Source organism: Antechinus flavipes, chromosome 3 (assembly GCF_016432865.1).
Source record: "Antechinus flavipes isolate AdamAnt ecotype Samford, QLD, Australia chromosome 3, AdamAnt_v2, whole genome shotgun sequence".
Classification (NCBI taxonomy): domain Eukaryota; kingdom Metazoa; phylum Chordata; class Mammalia; order Dasyuromorphia; family Dasyuridae; genus Antechinus; species Antechinus flavipes.
Genome location: NC_067400.1, coordinates 437,669,876 through 437,697,817, shown reverse-complemented (window position 1 = coordinate 437,697,817; position 27,942 = coordinate 437,669,876). Strand labels below are relative to the sequence as shown.

Below are 27,942 nucleotides of genomic sequence, written 5' to 3'. Positions count from 1 at the left end.
ATAAAACAGAAAAGGGAGTGAAGGGATTTATCCTATATGCCACAAAGGTAGACACAATTAGTACAGAGTGGTTAGTGCTCCTACTTGGGAAGATAGAAAAGATTAAAAGCTGTGCTAATGAAAAAACTCTAAATCCAAATCAGCCATTGCTGTCCAGGGACAGTATTTAAGTTGCTTCTTTAACCCCTTTCCTTCCTCCTTAACAGGTTTGTGGAGAATGTATTTAATGGACACTTTAGAGAACTTGAAGTGTGAATTTAAAACAAGACCCAGCTTCACTTCCAAAAGCAAAACAAAATGAAACAAAAAGCCTAACGTCTTACAAATAAACAGGGGAAAGCTGTCTTAGAGTCCTGTGCTCTGATTACATCCTGGCCCTTGATAACTAGTTTAAAAATTGGATTAATCAGGACCACCACCCCAACTTGACTCTGCTAAAACTGGTTTCAGAGGGTGGGAGAAAACCTAAAAAGTAAAAACTAAAGGAAAAGAAAGATTAAACTAAAATGAATATACAAGCTGTGGAAAGTCACTAGATATTACTGTAATGGTTCTTGTTTATGATACTGGTATCATAGGTGTACCTATGAAGATATACACTTTTCCTTTTAAGATGCATTCACTAGCTCCTATTCCTTCTTTTCGTAGAAAAGTTTTAATGACACTCAGGTTATATCATAGTATGTGTTTAAAGCAGAAGACTGCAATTTAATAAAGCAGGTTTTGAACATTGTGAATGATTGTCTTTATTGTTATTATTGTTATCAGATATTTTTTTCGCCACATCAGCTCAAATTCTCATCACCTCTCATCTGGACAGTTGCAACAAATGCCAGGCTTCTGGACTCTCTCCTTCCCAAAATATCCATTACATAGAAGAACATTATTTTTATGTTCTTTTTTTCTGGAGTTAATATTATTTTTCCTATTACATTTAATGATAGTTTCCAACATTCATCCTTGTAAGATTTTAAATTCCAAATTTTTCTATCTCTTTTCCTTCCCTCCCCACCCAAGATAGCAAACAATATGATGCAGGTTATATGTGTGCAGTTATGTTAACCGTATTTCCACATTAGTCATACTGTGGAAGCAGAATCAGAACAGAAGGGAAAGTCATGAGAAAAAACAACAACAACAAAATTACAAAAAAAAAAGTGAAAACAGTGCACTTCAAACTGCACTCAGACTTGATAGTTCTTTCTCTGGATGTGGATAGCATTTTCTTTCATGAGTCTTGAAATTTTCTTGGACCATTTATTGCTGAGAAGGGTTAAGTCTATCATATTTGATCATTGCTCAATGTTGCTGTTATCGTGTACCATGTTCTTCTGGTTCTGCTCACTTCATTCAGGATCAGTACATATAAGTTTCTCCAGGTTTTTCTGAAATCTGTTGCTCATCATTTCTTATAAAACAATAGTATTTCATTACATTCAAATACCACAACTTGTTCTGTCATTACCCAATTAATGGGCATTACCTCGATTTATAATTCATTGCTACTACAAAAAGAATTGATATAAATATTTTTGTACATCTAAGTTCTTTCCCCCTTTTTATGATCTCTTTGGGATACAGACCTAGTAATGATATTATTGAATCAAAGGATATGTACAGTTTTATAGCCCTTTGGGAATAGTTCCAAATTGTTGGATCAGTTCACAACTCCACCTACAATATTTTGGTGTTCCAACAAAATAATATTCTTAAGCCACAGATTCAAATATGTCATTCCCTCTCAAAAACCTACAGCAGTTCATTCACTCTTGTCTCTGTGATAAAATACAAACTCCTTAGGTTAGCTTGTAAAGCCCTCTACAATCTCTATCCAACATTTTCAATCTTATTAAACGTTACTCCCCTTTATGTTGCAGCCAAAATACTTCCCAAAATGCAACACTTCAACTCCTGGCTTTATGCCTAGAATGTATTCACTTCTCTCGCTTCCTCAAAATTCCAATCTTCCTTCAAGGCAATGCTTATGTTATCTACAGGAAGCTTTTCTTTGTTATTAGTGCCTTCCCTGATCTTCCAGTTATCAAGGATGTTCTTATCTGTTTATGGATTATATTTACCATGCTACCCTCAGTAGAATGTAAACTATTTCAAGAAACAGATTGTTTTTCACTCTAGTCCTTATATCCTTAACTATTATTATAGCATCTTACACTCATGGGAGGTGCTTAATAAATGCTCCTTGGGTTGGATAAGATTATATATGTATATTTGTTTCCATCGACTGGATATTAAGTAAACTTAACTCCTCAACAGAAAACAAAATCTTTCTTCCTTTCTTTTTCTTTTTCTCTTCTTCCTTCTTTTCTTCTCTCTTTTCTCTCTCCTTCCTTCCTTCCTTCCTTCCTTCCTTCCTTCCTTCCTTCCTTCCTTCCTTCCTTCCTTCCTTCCTTCCTTCCTTCCTTCCTTCCTTCCTTCCTTCCTTATCTCACATAGCCAATAAAGATTTATTAAGTGCTTACTATGTACTAGTCACAATGCTAAGCACCAGCAAGCATAACTATTGTTGGGGGATAGAAGGTTGATCAACATTAATAGAAGGAACATTTGTTCAATGACTAATGCAATACCTGACATATAATAGGTCCTCAGTAAATGAATATTGATTGATTGATAAATTATAATACAGATTCATTGAATTATCATCTATGCTGGGCAAATATTTTTGAAGCAAATTTCCTTTACAACAAAGTTCTCTCCCTTCTTCCCTCCCTCCCTTCTTTATTCTCCCTCCTTCATAAAAGGAGTTTTACTCATTTTTATAACCACATTCTGGTAAATGGTAACTTTTTTTTTTTTTTTTTTGGTGAAAATCTCAATGTCAGTGCATGGTTTCAGCAATCCACATAGTTCCCATACACCGATATGGTATTGTGGGTTGAATTCTGGACTCCAAGTTAGGAAGACCTAGATTTAAATTCTACCTTAGATGTATAATGGCTGTGTGATTCTGGATGAGTCATTCACTTCTTTGAGTCTGTTTGCTCATATGTAATGTGGGAGAATGGATTCAAGAATTTTGAATATTTCTTTCAGATGTAATTCAAAGATCTAGTGACCTAGGCTATGACATTAGTTATTAATGTTTCATTTTAGCAAAGGCATTAATAAATTGGATAGTGTCTTCAAGAGTGCAGTTGGGATAATAAAGGTCCTCAAAATCATTCCATATAAAGATATGTCCAATGAATTGAGGATATTCAACTTGGAGAAGAGAGTTGGTAGGATGGGATGGAAGGGACATGATAGTATTCTATAAATATTTCAAAGTCTCTCCTGATAAAAAAAAAATTCAATTTTCTTTGCTTTTCCCTTAAAGACACAAGTAGGGGTGGTGACTAAATTGCCAAGAGACAAATTTCGGCTTGGGCAGCTGGGAAGCTCAGTGGATTGAACACTGATTCTGAAGGTAGAATATCTGGATTCAAATCTGGCCCTACTAGCTGTGTGATTCTGAGCAAGTTACTTAACTTCTGTTGCCTTAATTCATAGGGCAAGGAAATGGCAAACCACTCCAGTATCTTTGCCAAGAAAATCTACTGCAAGGTAATAAAATCAGATATGACAGAACAGCAAATAGAAACATAAACAAACAATAAAAACCTTCCTTAGTGGTAAGTTGTACAGGTTCTCTGGGAAAGATAGTGAGTTCACCTGTATACTAAAAGTTTTCTGGTATATTATAGAGGGAATCTTGGTTCAGCTATGGTTTGGCGTTTATGGCCACAGATTTTCCTTCCAATACTGATAGTTTGTGATTTATTTATCAGACAGTCATGGATCACAAAGAATTGTATTAAGAACTACTGGGGAGAGAAAGAATAATAATTAAATTTAATAAGCATTAATTATCTTCCCTGGAGTAGGAGGTATGATGCAAAGACATAAATGGAAATAGATTCTGACCTCAAGGAGTTTACATTTTAAAAAATAATAGTTTATATTTGTATTTTTAAAAAAAATTTCCTCATAGCAGTCTTGTAAAGGAAAATATTTGGATGTAGTTTCATAGTTGATAATTGCCAGAGCTAAATTTGAATAAAGATCTTTTGGCTCCAAGTCTATTTTTAAAAAAATGAGTCAAGGCTGACTTCCTTTGCTTAATGGAACTTGGAAAAAAATTTTTAAAGGATTGTTTACTTTGATATAATGGGTTGCTCATTAAAAATTAAATGTATCCTATTTATTTCTGTTTTTATAGTTTTAAAGTAAGAATATTACCATCCCTGGACAATGTTTGAACCTGGCCTTCTTGCCTTCTAGAATCATCTTAACTACTGTTAAATTTTAATGTGACAAATCAAGTTTTTTATTGATTCAATTTATTTGGCAATACTAGAAATTGCTAATTCATCTTTCCCTCATTTATCTGCCCTCATACCAGAGATACACATAAGCCCATCTTACCCTTAAGAAAATTATTGCCAAAAACAAAGCAAAATAATCTTCCAAGGGCAGCATTTCTGGAGTGCATGTGAGCTCTACAGACAATTGCACCGACTTGTCACTGAACACAAACATCTCTCCTAGGTAGGGCTTTGTGGCCAATGTTATTCCCTTAAACACTATTTTCATTGGATTCCCCTTTGAACCTAAGGAATTTGCTTACTATTACCTGTCGAAGCATATGTCCTTGTACAAATTTCTCCTGACCAAAATATGCAAACCCTTATTATGTTAAAGAAGAGGTAGCTCCCTGTAGTCATATCTACCTTTCTGCATGAATGTATTTATTGACCTTTGGGGCCAGCAAGAGAATCATAAGAGTCACAGGGAGGGAGGATGTCTTTTCCTTCAGGATAAAACAAGGAACAATCTAAATTTGCTGCTTCTTGGGGTGGGGTAGAGTGGAGATGGGGAGATCACCTTTTCTTCCTCACTGAGGGAGGGAATTTACAGAGACCATAATCCTAACATAACTAGCATGACAGGCATTCTCACATAGGAATGATAATTCAGGCAAAATGCATGTGACATTTTCCAGCATGATGCTCAAGTTATAAATAATAATGGTTCCTAGCATATATTTTTTTCCTGGAGATATTTATTTTTAAACCAAAATGTTTCAAAAGGGTATTGTCATCATCACTTAATCAGACGGCCAACCTGAAATGCCTGAACTAATAGCAATTCTGAAGAGAATTTTTAGCTTTTTAAAGTCTTAATGTGATTAGGTTTCAGGCTAGGGCAACATGAAAAACCAGGATCCCATGAGAAACTGCTTTTCTTGGTTTCTTTCAGAAACCTAAAAAGTCAAAAAGTGAGATTTTATTTATTAAGACGCATTTTCCTTAGCTGTTACTAAATTCAGTTCACTCTAATACAACAAATAATTCTCAAGTACCTGCTATATACAAGGCACTGAGTTAGGTTGGGGATCCAAATGCAAAGCAAAAATAATTTCTAACCATGAAAAGCTTAGACATAAGCACTAGACAAGAAGGCACTATTATATATAATATACCATTTCAGACTATACCTTGGGAATTAGATCTTATTGGTTTTTATGATTATTCCCATTATACAGAGATAAAAATTGTGGCTCAGAGAGGATAAATAATTTTGGTGGGAAAATGGTACACAGCTATAATCAGAGGAAGAATGTGAACCTTGGTCTGCTTTTTAATCAAGCTTCAGACGCTGTTGACTCTATCTCATTGTTTTCTGTGTTCTTAAACTTTTCTGTTTCCAGTTCTTCCCAAGAATACCTTCTACTGGCTTTTAACAAATGGCCATTGTTCAACTTTTTCTCTTATTGAATAACAAGTTATAATGAGTGATAGAACAGATAGGATAGCAGAGAGAATATACATCAGGCTTAGAAGTTGAAGAGCCCTGGGATTGAATCTTACTTCTGTTACTATTAGTGTGACCATAGACAAGCTGTTTATTCTCAATGAGCCTCAGTTTTCTCAGTGATATTTTAAGCTCCTCTATAAGAGCACAAGTTCTTTGAGGGCAAAAACTCCTCTTTTGACTTATTTTGTATCCCCAGTGTTGAACACGGTTCCTGGCACATAGTAGGCATTTAATAAATGTTTTTGAATTGACTGATTTATAGGACCCACCTTATGACAACCCACAATTTAGCCTTACTATACTGCTGCTATCCAGGTTTTGTTCCAGACTCCTCTATTCCTCTCACTTCCTCATTCACCACTAGCTAGGGAAACAAAAATCAAACTGACCCTATCATTCCCAGAGAAGACATGTCAATCTACAGTGACATCCCTTCATTCACCATTTTTGTGATTTTCCCAGTCAATAATACTTCTTTATACTTGTTAGTCCCTTGCTATATAAGTTCCTTAAAGGCAAAGACTTTTCTCTGTATATCCCCGGTGCTTGACAATCCCTGGTGTAATTATTATAAAGAGGAAAGGAATGAGCATATATGTTAAATGTTTACTATATGCTAAGCACTAAACTAAGCATTTTACAATCATCTCATTTGATCTTCACAACAACTCTGTATGGTAGGTGCTATGATTTTCCCTGTTTTACAGTTGAAGAAACTGAGGTAGAGAAGTACTAAATAAATGTTTTTTTTTTTTAATTCAGCCATTCAGTGTTGCATTTCATTCATTCTTTAGGGTGGGCTAGCAATAAAACTATATAAGGCAACAAATGGCTTGTATGTATTTCCATGGCTGGGTCATGGACTTTTGGGTGCTTAATTGAATCAAATCCCCAATAATTTCCATACTCAGAATACAGGCAATTCTTAACTTATAAATGAGTTGTGTTTCAAATGTTTGTCTGCAAGGGAGTTTGTAACTCAGAATACATTTCTCTAGGGTCACAATATTATAAATAGTTATTAGATTCCCAGGCTATTAAAAAAAGCCTTTTTTGTCATGATTTGCTGAATTGCTGTACATTTATAATGAAAGAATAATAGAAAACAAGCGTGTTTTAATACTAGTAATTACATGAAACAGAAAACAATAAAATTGAATAAGAAATCATTTTTCATTTCTCTTGAATGTTGGTGCTTGAAGAAAAACAGGTTCAATTAGAAGAGGAAGAGGGTGTAGATGGAGATTTTTGCAGAGATTCTGAAGGGCACTTCTGGGGGCTTTCAAGGGCTTTAGAGGTTGATGGTACTGGTCCTTGATTATGTCTAATTTCACTTCCAAAGTTATGAATTTCCTTTCCTTTAATGCAGGTGAAACACCAGAAATACTTTTTTGGTTTCTGTAATTTGAGGAGTACTTGTATTTCTATAATTGGGAAAACAGAGAAAATGGTGAACATGATGACCTCCCACATAAGATTGCTTGGACTGGTCTTTTGAGAGCTATTTTGACTTTCCTACAAATTTATGAACCCATATTAACCTGGATCTCCAAAAGGAATATTTTTTAATATGTAGGAAAGCTGTGGAAGTTAAAGACATTAGACTACTGGGTTTCAAAATCTGGGAAGCGTTCTCTAGTAGAAATTATTCTGTAAAACTTTTTGTAGAAATGCTTTTACTTTAGCTATACTTTAGCAGGAGACTTTGCTAATGTTTGGGACACAAAATGGATACTTAGTCAATTTTACAAAATAATTTGCCTTATCTGGCTCATTCTCCCCACCCAGTTTGAACATTGGAATTTCTAAAATAATTTAAATTTATATATGCAGTTACCTATCTTACTAATTGATTGTTGTCCTTCATCCTTGAAGAGGAACAAAATGACATCACTATATTAGAGTTTCAGTTACAAAATGTCCAAAGGTGGCTGATCAGATCAACACAAGCTCAGAGTGCTCAGCCATGGGCTGGACACAAATAGTTCATATGAATATTTTCCTCTAAGTTTGTGCTTCTTGCATTTCTTTTGGACTAACCCAAAACTGCTTTGTTCATAAAGCACATCTTCTCTGATGAGGTCACGCCTTTCTGAGCACTGCTATGCCAGTGTCTCCCATGTCATACAATTGATTCTAAAATTCTTAAGAGATACCTTGAGAGTGTCCTTGCATTGCTTTTTCTGACCAACTTGGGAGCACTTGCCCTGTGTGAATTCTCCATAAAATATATATTTATATTTTTTTTGGCAAACATACATTTGGCATTAAAACAATGTGGCTAGCCCAATGGGGTTGTACTCTCTGCCGCAGAGTTGGAGAGTTTGGCAGTTGAGTTTGAGAAGAGACCTCAGCGTCTGGTACCTTATCCTGCCAGGTGATCTTCAGATTCTTCCTAAGACGATTCACATGGAAGTGATTTAGTTTCCTGGCATGGCACTGGTTTTACAGGCATAAAACAATGAAGTAGGACATAGATAAAAGAAATTTGAAATAGGAAAACATTTAATTTGGACAGAAAGACATAGCAAAATAATGGGGAAATAGCATAATATACATTTCTGACTGAATATACTCTTCTTTTTATCTTCCCAGAGTATTTCGGAAAAAATTTCATTTGAGATTTATGCTTTCATGTAGGGAGAAGTTCAGGTCATAAGTATTGACATGCTTATTGTAACTTGGAAGCTGTTCTCACAAGTCTCTGCTATTCATTTTCCTATTCAATGTCTCCATGTACTTCTTGGTTTGCCTAATCTTAATACTATTTGTGCATTTTAATTAGTACTTGTCATTCAATGCTGTTCTAGTCTATATCCTTGTCTTTAAGATCACAAGCTGAATTGTGGTTGTTTTCTTCTTCTTTATATGTGATCCTCATAATCCAATTTTCCTGTGCCCATTTTTCAGGAAACAGAAGCCTTGGCACCTTCTCCAAAGATAGGTTATATTCAAGGCCTAGGCAAACTTGGAAATATAGTCCTTCTAATCAAATATACCTCTAACATCTTACACCTCTTTATCTTTGGACAAATAACTTCCTAAGCCTCAATTTTAACAACTCTAAAAAAGAAGGAATTAGATTACATCTATCTAAGGCCCCTTATAACTCTAAAAATTCTATCATCCTATGAACTGTGATATAATGGACAAGTATTTGATTATTTTTTCTATTTATCTCAACCATATTTGAATAAGAAGATATGAGTAGAAGTAGAGTAGAATGCTTGAAAGGGCAAGACTGTAGTGCTGGCTCTGATTGTGATCTTGGTCAAGATTCCTCATCTCTGAGTCTCAGTTTTCCCATCTATAAAATGGAGATGATAATACTATCAGCCCCACTGAGTTGATGTGAGAAAAAGACTTGTTATACTGTACTTTATAAAAGTGAGTGGTAACCAATCACCATTATGAGAGAAAAAATCCTCAAAACCTTCTTTATGCAAGATGAGCAACATCTTTTCATATTACTCAAGAGCATAATTGTTTGATGCATCGGTATGCATTACTAAAACATTTTTGTATGGTTGGAATGATGCATGACTAAGATTTTTCTGTTTTTTTCTGATGAATTTAATATATTTATAAAACATTTATATATAACAATCTAATGTAAAAATACAATTATAAAAATATAATTATGTAATATAATTTAAACATACAATTTAAATTTAATTTAAATGTGTAATATTTAAATTTAAATTTACACATATAATTTAAATATAAAATATATTATACATCATTTATACATTACATATATAAATATAAGCATCTATTATAATCAATTAAAAAAACCCAAATATTCTTAAGGAGCAAATGATCATTAGATTGTAAGCTTCTTGAGGGTAAGAATCATTTTTACCTTTCTTGGAATTCCTCTGTGCACAATGCATGGCACATAGTAACCAATTTGTAAATGCTTATTAATAGAACTTTTATTGTACTTTTTAATAGCTTATCTATGGAAATAGAACCATCCTTATTCTTGATGGCTTATTTTACACTAATGTTAATTAATGTAGCTATTAAAAAATTTTTGATTAGACAAGTTTCTTTTATAGATTATACTTTTATTTCAGATCTCATAAAAGTATCATAGAAATAACTGTACATTCTAAAATGTTATGAAAACTAAATCTGCATGTAAATAAAACACATTTAATGTAGGCTTAATTCTCTGACCCCAAAATATTTCATTATACTAATCAGCAAAAGAAATAGGAGAAAATAATAAATAGACTGAGGACAAAATGATAAGAAAGGAAGAATTTTGGGAGAGCTCAAAGAAAACAGATCTTTTCAAATGGGAAGGGAATTTAATTCTCTTCTCCAGAAATGAAATATCTGCTTAATTTTGGCTTCTTTAAGCCCCCTCTTGCAGGAAGGGTTAGAATCCACTTAGTATTTTTGTAATTCATATTATCATTTTCAAACAAATTAATATTTATTCCTAGGCATAATTTTGGTTTTTTTAAACTAATATTTTTAAGAAAAGGATTCCAAAAACATTCAGTAAAATGTTTGAGTGCCTGTTATCTTTTACTATTCAATAAATTTTTTTATTCTAATCTTTTAAAAAAATTTCTGAAGTAATTTTAATTCATTCCTTTCTTCTGTGATCTCCAGGAAAAAGGAGAATGGTCAATACTTTATTTTAGATAATATACTAGCATTTCTTTGTAGATAGTTATTCTGCTAACCCTTAATTCACCCTTGTCCTTTCCAGGACAGATTAATCTATAATTTTTAAATCTCTCATTATTAATGAAATTATTAATAATTCACATTTATTTAATAGTTTAAAATTTACAAAGATGGTACAAGTGATTGGAATCCTGGGCCTTTATAGGAAAACCTGAGTTTAAATTTGACTCCAGAAAAATTTATCAATTAAATGGTTTGGGGGGTGAGACACTTTACTTTTCTTTACGTCAGTTTCTTTAAGTATAAAACAGGGATAATGATAGTACCTACCATATAGGATTATTGTGAGGATCAAATGAAATGTTTGTATAACTCTTAGTTCAGTGCCTGGCATATAGTAAACATTTAATATATGCTTGTTCCCTTCCCCCTTATAATAATCCTATGAGGTAATAGATTATTATTCCATTTTACAGATGATGAAGCTGAAGTTCAAAATGATAATATGACATCTCTTGTTATACAGCTAATATGTATTACAGCTAGAATTTAAACTATATGCAATATAGATTCAAATTATATACTCTGCATTCAATTATGTATACTCCATTGGACATATTTTCTAGTCATGTTGGCTGCTGTGCTTAAAAATTTCATCTTTTTTTTTTCTTCACAAAATGTGGAGATACAAACTAGATATAGCATTTCACCTAGCATATGGAAAATTAATTTACATGTCAGGATTAACCTTCACCTCCTTCCCACAACCATTTTACTCATGCTACTTTCTAAAGGATCAGGTACAGTGAAACTTGAATTTTATTTCAAGGCTTCTTCATTAGAATTGGTTTATTACCAAGTTATGCCTCAATTCAAGACTAGAGTTCAAAATATCCATATCAGCATTGTCTTAGAGGCAACAATTAACTTCCTCACACTAGGAATATTACCTTGCTGGTCCCTTCTTCTTCTTTCCTATCCTTAGCCCCAGTCAGTGAGGAACGGTTTTGAAATTTGCTTCCACTGGCCTTGATGGAAGCCTAATATCCCTAAGAATGTCTATTTAGGATCTTATAATCATTCTAAAAAACTATTTTCTTTCATTCTTTCAGTAAGAAGCTATTATCACTGAAATTAGTTTTGGTGAACATTTGAATAGTAAATTTAATTTGAAAAACAAGCATAAAGAAAACATTTGAAGGTGTATTATAAGAATTTTTCCAGGTCATTTCAGAAAAGGGTCAAATGACCTGTTAAGTACTCCCAAACTATGATGGACAATTATATTCTGTATAGTAACATTGCCTTAAAAAATGCTTTTTGAATAAAAATGCAATATGGTTTGTTGTATACTGAGATATGACTCAGCAAGAAATTTAATCTGCCCTTGATCTAATCTTTAGCCATTTGGTGCTAGGGCATCCTGACTATGCTCTCTGCCTGTGGAATTCTCTACTAAACTGCTTATGTAATATCAAACTTGTCTCTTTACTTACAAATAAATTGAATTTTTGTTTTTGTTTTGTATTTGTTTCCTGTGGCATTTAACTAATTGTAAAATGAAAAAGTATCTGTGTTGAATAGCCTCTAGAGTGACCCTAAGGTATCCTGTAAAAGTACTACAGAAACACCTGTAGAAACCTGAGCAAATCATGTAAATCAAGTTTGAGCGACAGTACAACTAATAGAATCATTTTGCATTTGCAACCATGGCTTTTTATGGCATAAGTGAAGATATGTAGCTTAATATTTCATAAGAATATCTAAAAGGACAGAATTTAGGATTGCTCATTCTGTTTTATATTAAAGTTATTTGTGTGCTTGTCATCCCTCCTATTAGAATATAAACTCTTTAAAGACAGGGATAGTGTCTTATTTATCATTGTATAAACTATCATAGCAAAAACAAGACCTTCACATAGAAGATGCTCAGCAGATGTTTGTTGAATGAATGAATATTGAATGAGTAGATTTGTATGATAGGACTACAAATCATCTTTGGTATTGCAAGAGAATATGAAACATTTATTTTGCAAACAGGTGTTGTTCCTAGTTCTGTGGATGAGAAATTTTATATAATTTATTTGATAGATTTCTTGTATGGAATATTATGTTTAGATAAAAAAGAATCTCAGGATAAAATAGAATATGCTTATAAAATAATTTCATGTAAATTCTAGCTATATCTCAATCTGGTTAAAAACTCATTGAGTTTAAGAAACTTTGAGAAAGTTATTTCTTCGAATAAAATGTGGAATGTATATGCTCACATATGATAAAATGTAATTGTTTTCTGATAATTCAAAGAATCATTGTTATTCCTGATATTATATTATATTTCTTAGATGTACATCTTTTGGAAGAAGCAATATTACTGAGCCTTCATATGTACTGAAGTCCCATAGTAAGTCAACTTCAACTTCTTGTTTGTCTTTGACATTAAGATTATTTTAACATTTTTTCATGTAACTTGCATTCCAGTATTACCATATTAGTTTTTATACTGAATATTTTCTAAGCCAATAGTTTACAACACAACAGAGTAAACAATAACAATGTCAATATTTATATCTGTTTTTTTTTCCCATCAGTCTTAATGATAGTGAGGTTATTTCAGTTATGCTTCATTTTATATTTTTTTGTGATCTATTAAGTATCAGTGGCGAAGTACTAATAAATTCCTAGACATGGACAAAAAGATAGAGGTCTCTGTTTCACAATTCTGTGTCCTCAGAGATGCTCTCAGGGCAAGAAGCAGCTTATCCTTAATCAGGAAAAAGTGAATTAAAAAGTATAGGAGATTTTTCAGTGCTTTTAATGAACCCAAACTTGTCCATGAAATAGTTATCATTTTCAAAAAACTATTTGAATTCTTATGGTAATATTATATGCCTACAAGTCATAGAATACCATACATAGCATGTAAAAAGCTAAAATCATGAATAATCTAAAAGATAAGGCATGTGTGTAGTATGACTAAAATATAATTATAACTAGGAGAGATAATATAATAGTTAGAAGAATAAATAGAAAATGAGGCAGGAAAGTCACATAGGGAGGAAAAAAATATAATTGATGTCCATATAATAACAAGGGATCTTTGGTTTTCATCTCCAAAGTGACCTGGAATTATCAAATGGTTCAATAGTGGAAATACAGCATTTTGTTAAAGGAAATGATACTTAAAAAAATACATTACCATATGCTCTGTTGCTGCCTCCTAAACACCATGGGGCCTTTCCATTTGACATATAGCTCAAATATCATGTATGCATTATCTCTACCATTTAAAGTGTGAACTTCTTGAGAGAAGGGGACTGTTATGTTTATAAGTATTTATTAAGCAAATACTATATGCTAGTAACTATCCTAAGCATTGAGAATAACAAAAACAAACAAACAAACAAAAAAGCTAAAATGATGGATCACTGTCCTCAAGGAATTCATAGGGGAGATAATATGCAAACAACTATTTACAAACAAGATATGTATTATAAATTGGAGATAATTTCAGGGGAAAGTACTAAGTTTGAAAGGACTTCTTGCTAAATGTGGGATTTTATTTAAGAAGTGAAGAAAGCCAAAAGAGCCAGGACTTGAGGAAAGAGAATTCCAATTATGACAATGAAAATATCTGGACTCAGAAGATGGATTGCTTTTATGATGAACAGCATAGAAACTATTGCCACTAGATTGTAGAATATATGGATAGAAGTAAAGTGAAAGACTGAAAAAAAATAGGAGGAGCCAGATTTTGAAGGGTTTTAAAATTCAAACAGGATTTTCTGTTTGATTCTTGAGATGACAGGTAATTAGAATTTATTGACTAAACAGAGGTGTGGCCAATCATGCTTCTAGGTCAATTTGACTTATATTTTTTCTTACATTATACCCCTTAGAACAGTGTTCAACTTACATATTAAGTGCTTCTTCCCTTACTTATTTTTCCCTATCTCTATTTAACTCTTTAATACTCTTTCTCTGTTTCTGTCTCTCTGAAGATCTGCAGGTGTTAGATATATTGGCTGGTACCCATGAAGAGGATTTATAGGCTATAGATAAGATTGTAGAAGTGACAAGGATCAATGTGATTAGTTTTGGTGTCTTGTCTTGAAGGGAATTCCGTAGGTAATGAGATAAAAGATATTTTGAGAAGTAAGTGTAAGATAAATGTTCAAATAATGAACTGTTTCTATGATTTGAATGAATTAGAAATTTCCTATGGTGATGTGAATTAAATTCCATTGTCTGTGACATGCCCACGATCCTGTTTAAATTCACTATACAGGATCTACTCAAATTTTTGGAGTCCATGTTCACTTTCTCCTAACATCCCATGGAATGCTGCCATCTGAGAAATTTGATATAGATATTTATCTTATTTAAATATCAAGAATATCTGTTTTATCTTTTCCAATTGCCTCTATTTGATTAAGATTGTATCTCCAACTCACATTTGTGAAATGTATATGAGTTGCTTTTCTTCTAATTGTTTTTACTGTATGAATTTTATTATTGTTATACATCCCTATTGAATTTATTATAGAATATGTTATAAGATATTTGAGTAAATCTAACTTCTGTCAGACTGGTTTCCATTTTCTCCCGCAGTTTTCATCAAATAGGGATTTCTTTTCTAAGTAATTTCAATGACTTCTGGTTTATTGAACATTGAATTGATTTCTTTTGTTTTTGATTTTCCCTTCTCCCCTTGCTAGATATTTCTTAAAATATATAATATTTTATTTTCTCTAAATATTAAAACAATTTTAAAAGTTTTTTTTAAAAGTTTTGATTTCTAAATTGATTCTCCTTTTTTTTAAAAAAAAAATCTAAGATCAGATGGTTTTGTTGACTTTTGCTTTGTAACATTACTAAAATTATGGAACTACTATTCATCCTTAATTCCTACCTTTTTACATTGCTTCCTTTGATTCTAGATAGTTTTGTTTCCCCAAATAAATTTTATTACCTTATAAATTTCTGTAAAGTATCTATTTTGTTGTTTTATATGGTATAGCAATAAGACTGCAAATAAACTTTGATAATATTGTCATTTTTATCATATTGGCAAAATCCAGATATGAACACTAAATATTCCTCTAGCTATTTAAGTTATTTCATTAAATTGCATTTTGTAATTGAATATACACAAGAATTTTATATGCTTTGGAAAATTGATCTCCAGGAATTTAACATATTTTTTTCATTCTTTTAAGTGATATTTCCTTTTATATTATGCTTCAATTGCTTAAGAATAGATTAAAATAGAAGTTCTATTGATTTTTGTTTATTTTGTAACCTGCAAATTTGATGAAATTACAAATTATCTTAATTCATATTTTTACTGATTCCCTAGAGTTTTATTAAGAAAACTATTGTCTTCAGTAAATGAGGATAGTTTTTATTTTAATTTCCTCTTTGCCTATATCTATTCTTTAACTAATTTCTCTTGTCTTTGCTATTGCTAACATTTCTAGAACTAGATCAAATAGTAACAGGAAGAGTGTATTTCATTATTTTGGTTCTGTATATTGTTTATAATGCTTAATTTTAGGTTTAGAAAAATACTACATAAGGTTTTAAGCATAAACAAACATTTGACTTTGTCAGATGCTTTTTCTGCATCCACTAAGATATGGTTTAAATGTTTATTTTAAAGGTAAATAATTATATTAATTATTTTCATAGTTTGAACCATTCTTGCTTCCTTGTTATATATGTAACTTGGTGATATCTTTTGATGAAATCTTTTAATGGTCCCTCTGTTATTACTTTATTTATTTAAATATTCTTAGGAATCAGTAATTGTCAAGCTAGGTAAAAAAACAGAGGTGAAGGTTTTGGTACTCTGTTTAGTTTCAACTGTAGAGTTAAGGCAGAACAACTTTTAAAGTTTTTAGAATCAAAAAAAATGAGTGGACATGGATGGTTGTGATCAGTCTTATTGGAGAAACTCTCTGATGGAATCTCAAGCATTATGCTTCTGAAAAAAATGAAACACAATACAACTATTAATTATCTCTAATTCATCCTATATCTATTTTATTTGTATGTAGTTTTTTTGCATGTCATTGTCTACATAATACTGTGAGATGCTTGAGGCCATGAGGCATCTTTTACCTTTGGATAACAAAAATTTAGCAACATTGTCTTATACATAGTAGACATTTAAGAAATGTTTGTTGACTGATTGACATATAAAATACACCCAATATCTTACTGTGTAGATATCTTAATATGCCAAATATGTTATAAATTAACTAAATGTATACACACTTTGAGTTTTGCATTTTTCATTTTGTTTCATTTTCTTCACTGAAAATGTTACATTAAACCACAATTTTGATAACTGAAAATTGTTAATTGTTTTGCAGTGATTTATTATATTGTGAGTGTTGTCTTTCTTGGGCTTTTAGTTAGCTACTGAATGAATACCTTAGACACATTTGTGTTTTAGTTGGACGTTTACTTACCTTGCATTTTAATTCTTTGGTTCTTTGCTATTTCTTTTTACTCATAGCATTATTTTAATAAATGTTATGAAACCCCCTCCCAAAAAAAAAGAATGAAAGAAAGAGTTGTAATGAGAGATGTTGAAAAACATGTAGTTTAATGAAAGTGATAATTTTATTTTAAAAATATGAAAACCATGGTTGTTGATCACTTGATGTAATAGGAATGAAAGGGTAATAAGTGTATCTGAATTTGCACCAAGAGATAGAATGAAAGAGTAGAGTAAAGTGGATTAGGCAAAGCAGCAGCACTTTATTAATTTGAAAAGCCTCCCAACATTATTCTGTTCTTCAAATTTCAGGAATTGAGATCTTTTTTCTACCTGTGATTTGCTTGTATGAATTAAAGCCACTTTTATTTCCCTGTTCTGTGTAAGTGTCTTCCTTCATAAAGCATGCTTTTGAAGATGTCCTATTGTCAGGTCTCATTTGCCCTGGTTGCCTGCCTTTTCCTATTACGTCAATCCATCAACCAGTCAAATAATCAGTACTTAGTAAGAACTTTTGGGCACTGTTTAAGGTACTCAGGATAAAGCAAAAGTGATTCAATCTCTTCTCTCATTTACATTCCATTCAGAGAGACAATTTGGACATATGAGAGTTTAAAAAAATAGATTCAAGATAATTTTTTTTGGATGGAGGATAGGGAGAAATGGTTGGGAATAGCAATTAAAGAAAATAAGAAAAGCTTTGATTAGACCTCCAGGAGGAAGTTACAATCTCAGATCAGCTAACAATTGAGGAATAAGGGTTTCAGGAGAAGAAGGGGTATATATATATATAGAGAGAGAGAGAGAGAGAGAGAGAGAGAGAGAGAGAGAGAGAGAGAGAGAGAGAGAGAGAGAGAGAGAGAGAGAGAGAGTCAACTATATACCAAGCTGTGCCAAGCACTTGATTCAAATTGATCTGAGAGGCAGGAACTATTATTAACCTCATTTTATAGTTGAGGCTTGGGCATAATGAGGCATATTTTATTTTATCTTATTTTATTTTTAAAGCTTTTTATTTTCAAATTATATGTATAGATAGTTTTCAACATTTGCCTTTGTAAAACCTTGTGTTCCAATTTTTTTCTCCTTTCTTTTTCCCTACTCTTTCTCCTAGATGGTAAGTAATACAATATTTGTTAAACATGTGCAATTCTATACATATTTTCATAATTATCATGCTACACAAGTAAAAGCAGATCAAAAAGGGAAAAAAATGGAAAAAAATGTTGTTTTTACAATAAAAAAGTAAAAATACTATACTGTATCCATATTCAGTCTCTACTCTTAGTCCCTCTCTTAGTGCAGAAGGTTCTCTCCATCACAAATCCATTGCAATGGGCCTGCATCCTCTCTCTATGGAAAAGAGATTGGGGTCTATTTTAAACAGATTTGTTTTAAAGTTACTTTGTTTTTAAAGAATTTATTAATTGCTAATTATTTTTAGATTGTGTGTCACATTTTTTTCCTTCTCTTACTCCTCTCTCCCATCCATTGAGAAGGAAAGCATTATGATACTCCTTATATAGGTAAAGTCCTACAAAACTCATTTCCATATTTAACAATATCACACAAAAAGCAAAAAAATTAAAGAAAGCAATAAAATTATACTTCAATTTGTATTCAGAGTTCATCAGTTTTTTTTTTTTTTTCCTGGAGGTGGATAGCATTTTTCATCATGAATCCTTAGGAATTTTCTTGAATCATTGTACTGATCAAAGTAACTAAATCTTTCACAGTTCATCATCATAATATTGCTTTTACTATATACTATGATTTGATTCTGCTCACTTCACTCTGTATCATAGGTTTTCCTTATGTTTTAATGAAACATTGTAATGTTCTGGTTAGCTTTCTGGAGGTTTTAGGACCAGCCTTTGTTTCAGCAGTGTAATCACCACCAAAATAGCCAGAGATAAAGTCCAAATTCTTTATTATCTCCTTCACAGTCTATCTCCTTCACCTGGGAGTGGCTAGTTTTCTGGAGGGCCTTCAAACGGAACATGGTCTCAGTGGAGAAATGAAGGAGGACAGGCCAGCCACCATGATGGTGGGAGATGGAATATCTCTCTCCCCCTCTTTGTTGACTTTTATCTACTCTATTATAAGTACATCATCATAGGTGTCAACCTTGTAGAACTATATTGAGTACTAAGTACATGTATTAAACTAGAGAACTATTAGTCACCATGCCAAGCTAGATAGCCATTGTCTTATTAATTCCTCTGAGTTAACACCTTGTTTCAAGTATGCTTCTCCAGAGTTCTCCCTTTACAAAACATCTTCCCCATCTTTTCTTATAGCACAATAGTGTTGTTGTTTAGTTGTTCTAGTCACGTCTAACTTTTTGTGACCCTGTTTTTGGCAAAGAGACTAGAGTGATTTACCATTTCCTTCTCCAGCTCATTTTATAGACAAGGAAATGGAGACAAAAAGGACTTAGTGACTTGCTCATTATCACACAACCAATAAATGTTTGATTTATGGGAAGATTAATCTTCCTGACTCCACACCCACCACCTTTATCTACTGTGCTTCATAGCTTTCCAGCATAACACTACTCCATCATAATCATACGTCACAACTTGTTCATCCATTCTCCAACTGAAAGGCCTCCCATTAATTTTCAATTTTTTTGCCATCAAAAAAAATTGCTATAAGTATTTAAGCACATGCAAGTTCTTTTCCTCATTTTTTTTGAACTCTTTGGTGTATAGAGCTAATATAGTGGTTTTACTGTATCAAAAGGTATGCAGTTTTATAGTCCTTTAGATATAATTCCAAATTGTTTTCTAGAATGGTTGGACCAGTTCATAAGTTTACTAACAGTTCATTAAAGTACCTATTTCACCTCATTTCTTCTGGCATTTGTCATTTCTGATAATGATACCTCAGAGTTTTTAAATTTGCATTTCTCTGGTCAATAATGATTTAGAACACTTTTTAAAAAAAATATGACTAGTTATCTTTGATATTTTCCACTTAAAATTGCCTGTTTATATCCCTTGACAGTTTCTCAATTGGGGAATAGCTCTTATTTTTTATACATTTTAATTAGTTCCCTATGTGTTTGAGAAAAGAGGCTTTCCTCTGAGAAACTTGCTATAAATTTTTTTGATATTATTTCATTGTCTGTGATATATATATATATATGTTTAGCAAAATGTATTTCCTTGATTATCTCTTTTAATTAGGTCCAATTTTGCTTTTGCTTTGTCTGAGATCATGATTGCTACTCCTGCCTTTTTTTTTAACTTCAACTAAAGTATAATAGATTTTACTCTATCTCCTTATTTAATTTTATGCATGTGTCTTTCTGTTTCAAGTGTATCTTTTGTTAAAAAAAAAAAAAGATAAAACATATTGTTAGATTCTGGTTTCTAATCCATTCTGCTATTTGCTTCAATTTTGTGTAGTTCAGCTAATTAAATTCACAGTTATGATTGATAACTGTGTATTTCCTTCCAATCTTTTTTTCTCATTTATCTTCCATCACTTTTTATCCCACCCTTCTTAAAAGTCTGTTTTGCTTCTGACCATCCTCTCTCTTAAACTGCCTTTCCTTTTATCAGCCCTCTTTTCTTTTCTTTTTCTCTTCCCCTACTATTGCCTTCTTGGGTAAGATAAATTTCTATATCTAACTGAGTGTGTGTGTGTGTGTGTGTGTGTGTGTGTTTGTGTGTTTGTGTGTATTCCTTTTGAACTAAACTGTTGCTTTTGTATTTGTATTTGTTTTTACCAACAGAGAATAAACAAAAAATAAACACATCTGAAAGAGATATATCACTTTAGTCAAGTAACTGAAAACCTGATTCTGGAAGACCTAACTTAGGAGACAGAATTAGGAGCTTCTGAAGTGCTGAAAGAATATGTGAGAAAATTTTTAGAGTTAGAAGGAACCTCATTTTTAGAGAGGTCCATTGTTTTTGGCTAACTCATAAGAAGACTCGTGGTGATGTTTCCAACTCCCATGGCTATTTCCTTGTTTCTTTCAGTCACTTCAGGAGTTAAATCAATTTCTTTTACTTTTCTAATGACTCTGACCACACACATCCTGGTGATGACTCTTTTTTTCTGATTACCCAGATTCTTCCCCATTTTCCTTCTAATTAGGTTCGCTTTCAAACTCTTTCCCAGATCCCCCCAAAAATCCTATTCTTCATGGAGAATAACTTTTTCCTCAGTCTTTTCAAAGAGGAGACTCCTTGTCTTCTGCTGAAGCCTCTTCACCATGGTAAAATCAATTTTTGCTATCCTTCAACAATATAATCTTGTCTATATACTTATCATTTTTATATAAAAATTAATGAGCTTCCCTGAGTTATGATGTAAAAGACCCCTGCTTGGAGTATCATGCCCCAGTTGAGCCAAGAGCCAGCTTGGGTAAAAGTATACTGACCTTTTACACTATAATCAGCCCACCTACACCATATATGAATCAAGAGAAGGATAAATAACTGTGAATCTTGTAAGTTGAAGTATCAGACCATATTAGGCAGATTGTAGACTTCAGCTTTGTTTCTCTTAATAAAGGTTGTTTTTTTTAATAATATATTTTTATTCTCAAAATATATACAAAGGTAGTTTTCAACATTCACCCTTGCAAAATCTTATGTTCTAAAATTTTCTCCCTCCCTTAGCCAGCAAGTAATCCAATATATGTTAAATATGTACAATTCTTCTAAACATACTTCCACATTTATCATGCTGCACAAAAAAATCAGATCAGAAAAGGGAAAAACATGAGAAAGAAAACAAAAAGCAAGTAAACAATAACAAAGAAGTGAAAACACTATATTGTGATCCACAATCAATCCCAACAGTCCTCTTTGCGGATGCAGATGGCTCTCTTCATCACAAGTCTATTGGAATTGGCCTAAATCACCTCATTGATGAAAAGATCCACTTCCATCACAGTTGATCATTGCATAATCTTTCTGTTGCTCTGTAAAATGTTCTCTTGGTTTTATTCATTTCGTTTAATATCAGTTCATGTAAGTATCTCCAGGCCTTTCTGAAATCATCCTGCTGATCATTCCTTAAAGGAACAATAATATTCCATAATATTCATATATTGTAGCTTATTTAGCCCATTCCCCAACTTATGGGCATCCACTCAGTTTCTAGTTTCTTGCCACTACAAAAAGGGCTGCTGCAAACATTTTTGCACATGTGGATCCTTTTCCCTTTTTTATGATCCCTTTGGGATACAAGCCCAGTAGAGACACTGAAGGATCAAAGGGCATGCACAATTTGACAGTCTTTTGGACACAGTTCCAAATTGCTCTCTAGAATAGTTGGATCAGTTCACAACTCCACCAACAATGTATTAGTGTCCCAGTTTTCCCACAACCCCTCCAACATTTATCATTATCTTTTCCTGTCATTTTAGCCAATCTGAGAGGTGTGTTGTGCTACCTCAGAATTGTCTTAATTTGCATTACAGCATTTTTTCATATGATTAGAAATTGTTTTTAATTTATTTAATTTCTCCTAAAAAAAAAAAAAAAAACCTCTGTTCATAGCCTTTCACCACTTATCAATTGGAGAATGGCTTGCATTCTTATAAATTTGAGTCATTTCTTTATATATTTTAGAAAGGAGGTCTTTATCAGAACTCTTGGATGTAAAATTTTCCCCAGTTTTCTGCTTCACTTCTAATCTTGTCTGCATTGGCTTTGTTTGTACAAAACCTTTTTAATTTAATATAATCAAAATAAACGATTTTGTAGTTCACATTGTACTCTAATTCGTCTTTGGCCATAAATTCCTTCCTTCTCCATAGAACTGAGAGGTAGACTATCTTTTGTTCTTTTTTTTCTTGCTTATAGTACTACCCTTTATGTCTAAATCATAAATCTATTTCTACTTTATCATGGTATAGGGTGGTATAGGGTGTTAAAGGTCATGTTGCAGAACTCAGTGAGTTGAAATCCTATTTATCTTTCAAGGCCCAGATCAATCAAATTTAACAGAAATTAATCATGTATAATGAATTATAATTGATAATAGGATGAGATAAAAAGCAATTCCTCCCTCACAAAGTTTGAAGTATATGCAAAACCACAATAATTTAAAATACTATAATAAAAATACAACTTTTACCTCATGATTTACATTGAGGGGGAACAAATGAGGTTATTAATTCTAATTTTGGATAGCTCTAATTATTAGGAAGATTTTCCTTACTCTAATTCTTGCAAAGAATCTGTGAGCTCAACTGTGTAGCTTTAACTTTCAGGGATACAGATCCCAATTCATCATTCATGTCAAACTATTGGGATCTTTGCCCATATCTTCCCATCAATCCTCTACAAGAAATGCACACTTTATACTCAGGGCATTCCTTTCATTCATATAATAGGGATACAAGTGGAGAATATGAGTGGTCAACTTCTTATCCCTCATTCCAGCTTTGTGACTGACATCAAGTATTCTAATATTACTCTAATACTATTATAACACTTTATTACAATAATTAGTTCACTGTAAGCAGTGAGGGATGGAGGATAAAATGGCCCCCAACATTCATTTGGTACTTTCCACTTTGGCTATAGGTAGTTAATTTTAGGTAAAAAGTTCAGACACAACATCTCTAAGACTCAAGTTGGATTCTAATTTTTAAAACCTAGGCAGAGAAAATTCTCTTTACATTTTTATCTATCTCTAGCTTATCTCTGGACTTTTTGTGTTGAGAAAAAATTCAGTTACCAGAAACATTTGGGTAATAAAACAGCAGATAATATAATAGTGTCAATTGATAGATAGGCATCAGGAAAAGAAAGTGGGGAAAGAGTTGACCTTTTCTTGAGACTTTTTTCTTTCTCAGTCCTCTATGTATATAAAGCCATTTGCTGGTCCTCTATATATTCAATTTGTTCTATATATTCAATGTCTGAAAATCAGATTCTTAGAATTTTCCCCAAAATTTTAAAATAGCTTTCTACATTTTATATAAATTGTTTGGGTTTGTGGGAAAATGGCAGTTTGCTAGAAAGCAGATAATTCTACATCCTCTACATCAAAGCTTAGAAATATAGTAATCTGGTAAAAATAAATAAAAGTAATTATATATAAACTTCTCCACCAATGCCAGATTTGATAGAAGGATCCCTAAGTCCTATGATGCTGAAATAAACAAGATAGATCAAGGGCAGAGTACAGAGGACCCCTGAAGACTCTGAAGTATCTAGCCTTCCATGGATCAGTCTTTCAAGCCTAGCATAAGTCTTTTATATAGCCAGTAGATACAGGAGCCATGCTAAGGAAAACAACATCATAGTTTTGGAGGTGGGTGCAGAAAAATACTAATGACCCAAGTTTAGGTACAAGAGAAATGTTAGGCAAAATCCAACATGAACTATCCCTGAAACCATGGTGGGAACTCAACATGGAATAAACTCTGAGCTTGGCAGCAGGGAACAAAGATAAAGTGTAAAGCAGGGGAAGGTTGGAAGCAGAATCCTATGAAAAGAGGGAGGCCCCAGGCAGATCTAGTACAGAAACAGTTCTGGAGTCTCTTGAAAGATTAGTCTGATCCATTCTACTCAGGACCAAGGAAGCTCACATTTAGGGTTAGGATTAGGTTTAGGGTTAGGGTTGGAAGAGATGAACAAATTGAGGAAAACTCTGAAACTACCCAACACAAATGCATATATGACCACACCATTCCTTCACTCAATAAACTCTAATAGGACAAATTATAAATGTTTCTGTTTAACGTTTAAATCTTTTCATACTCTGGTCCCTATTCCTTTCTAGCTTTATTATTATGCATTGTCCCCTTCCTGCACTCAATGATCTGATCAAACTGCCTTGTTACTATTTTCACCCAAAGGATAACATCTTCCCTCTTTCCACTGGCTAACCCCCATACCTATAATTCATTTTTTTTCATATCCAACTAATAGAATCTCACATTTCCTTTAAAAATACCTCAAATGTTATCTTTGACATATGTCTTTCCCAAATATCCTACTAGTGATTTCTCTGTCTTATATTCATTTGTGTATCAGAGAAGGGATTACTTTATTATATTATAAATCAATTATTAAATTAGAATTAAGGGTTTTTTTTTTCCTTTTTATTTCCTCATTCAGGGACCAGCCCCTGTAGGCCAGTCAGTCAGTTTCTCTGGACATTGTTGATAAATAGGATTGCTCAAATCCTCTGGGAATATGCTTTTCAGTCTTGAGCAGGACCCTACCCAAACAAGAGAACTTACTTCTGATCTAATCAAAGTGAATTCTTGCCTTTAGAAAATAAGCCCAGGTCATTTCCCTCCTCTGCTAGAGTTGAGATTACTCACCTTATGAAGGAGAAAACCAATTAGAGTGATGTGGATGAAGATGGATTCCCCTGACCAAATTGCTGCAGGTAGCTGAGTCTCATGATCAAGCCACATCTTAGCAAGAGGAGCTGAAGATTCTTAGTCTACCTTCTCATTACTATGTTCATTCCCTCATTAATTGTTCACCAATCAAGGTTAATTTTCACCTGTCAGAGGAACTTCTTTTTCCAAAGATATTAAGCATTCAGTGGTCTCTATGGTTTTGTTTTTGGTTACTGAGACCACTGATGATCAATTTATTATCAACTAGCCTAATCAATAAACTAATCATTAATTTCCCAGAAACTCTGTCTCTTATCTTACTATGTGTATGTAGATATATACCTAAAGCATCTCAGCAGAAGGGCTAAATCAGGTCAAGGCTAACCAGCAGAATTCACACTCATTGATGATTTAAAGGGTATTTATCCAAGCATGTAAAGATTTCTGCCTATGAAATGAGTGGATGAGAACTATTTGTTCCCATAACCATGAAAGTGACTGATGCAGGTGCTATGGAGTACTTAAAGCTTGGTCAAACATCAAAGAAACTAAGGTCATCCACTGCTTCCTGGGCCATCAAAAATTATTCTGATTTTTGTTGTGCCACTGAATTTCAATTCATTTTGGAACAGATAGTGAGGCTGACAACTTTGTACAACTCTGCCTCACTTAAATCCAATTCACCCATGAGTCAAGATATCACCCCATGATATAATTGGTCTTCTTTGAAAATAAAAAACAATAATTAAGATGTATATATACACATATCCTTATTTGTGAATGTGCAGTCTCCCAGATAATTTTCTCAAGTAGGGAGTCTTATTTTATTTGAATCAGCTACTCATAGCACAATGCCTGGCATATGCTAAGTGCTTAATACATTCTTAATGATTAAATAATTTATTTGGAGCTTATCATAGAATTCCTTTACCTGGTCATGCTTTCCAACATATATTTTTATATAAATTGAAATTATTTTTTATGGTAGTCTCTTTTCAAACACTTGCAAAATACTATTATAAGCACTGCAATACATGTTTACCAGCCATCTAGTAAAATGAGTTTCTTGTTGCCCTTGAATGAATAATTATATTAATTCTGTCAAATTTTATATTTGCCTCTTCAGGGAGAAGAGAACAACAGCAACAGCAACAGCAACAGCAGCAACAACAAGAAGAAGCAATATTTTTCTATATGTTCCCTAAGATTTTTAAATCATTTGATATATGTATATATAAAATATAAAGTCAGTATAGTATATATATCCATATATAGATATATATACATATAGTGCCTCATTAAGTTCTCACATAAAATCTGAAAGGTGGGTTCTAATATCATCCCTATCTTAATAAGATGAAACAACTAAAACTAGGAGAAGTTGAGTCATTTGCCCAAAGTCACAACTTTTCCTGAGTCTAACTACAACTCTATCCAAAATGTCATTGAGAGCCAACTTTTTGTTCAGTTAAAAGTTCATTTTGGTTTTTGGTTTTATATATAGTGAGAAGGCCAAGTTTGATAAGATTCAATGCATCTGAGACCATGCTTACTTGTTAGTCATTGGGCAAATATCTCACATTTAGAGTATCAATAGTTAAACTAATATTTCTAGATGATCTAAAACTTTGTATGATTCTTAGTATTTTCTGTCACTATTACTTAGAAGCTGGAGATCACAAATTTTTGCATATTTTACATTTTACATTTTACATAATTTATTTCATGGATTGTTGAGGTCAGCCTATTGGTAAGGAGTTTCTCTGTACTTAGCTAGGGATGTTGTTCAGGTATGAGACATGGCCTATATTTCAGAATTAGAAGATTAGAATTTGCTTGCGTTTCCTTGGCATAGACTTTGAGAACCCATTCATCATAAAGAAATAATCAGAGTAGAACTTGGCAGTAGACTCTTTTCCTTAGAGCAAACCTAAATTGTACTACTGTTAGCAGTTCAGTCTGCCAGAGTCAAAAAAGAAAGTCTAATCCCTTTTGTTATATGACAACTCTTCAAACATTTGCAAGCAGTTATTTCATTTTCCCTTTAGCTAAAACATCTCAAGTTGGGGGCACAGTGGATAAAGCACTGATCTTAGAGTCAGAATGACCTGAATTCACCTTTGACCTCAGATACTTCTTAGCAGTATGACCACAGGCAAATCACTTTTACAATTTCCTGAACTATAAAATGGAGAATATAATAATATCTACCACAATGAGTGGTGGGGATGATCAAATATAGTAATATTTATGAGTAGTATGCTTAGTCCAATGCTTGCACATTGTAGACACCATACAATTGTCATTCTCTTCCTTTCCTCTCAGTTCTTCAACAAATCTATATATGGCAGGTAAGGTACCCAGTGAGTGGCAGAACTGGCACTCATGCCCTGAATCCTGCTCCTCAGTGATTGAGATATAATTAGGCTGAATGCTCTATGGTGGCTATTTTTATTTCCTTTCTTATTATCAAATATGTTTTGTATTTGATATATTATATATCAAGTATATTTTTAAAATATCCCTTTTATTTATTTTTACCATTCACTATTTTCTATGTGCAGAACATTTTGGTAGGCATTGAGGAAGATAACAAAGTTTAGAGAAAATGTAGTCCCTTGCAGCAGGAAATTTACAAAATATCGAG

At 32.7% G+C, this 27,942-nt stretch overlaps 1 long non-coding RNA gene across 1 annotated transcript in view; it reads left to right on the top strand.

Annotated features, from left to right (window-relative positions):
• The window catches only part of LOC127554643 (uncharacterized), a 51,920-nt gene that overhangs the window by 21,010 nt on the left and 2,968 nt on the right, over positions 1-27,942 (top strand). The window contains exons 2-3 of the long non-coding RNA XR_007952023.1: positions 12,807-12,865; positions 26,422-26,619. This is a non-coding gene — a long non-coding RNA (uncharacterized LOC127554643). The remainder of the gene's footprint in view (positions 1-12,806; positions 12,866-26,421; positions 26,620-27,942) is intronic.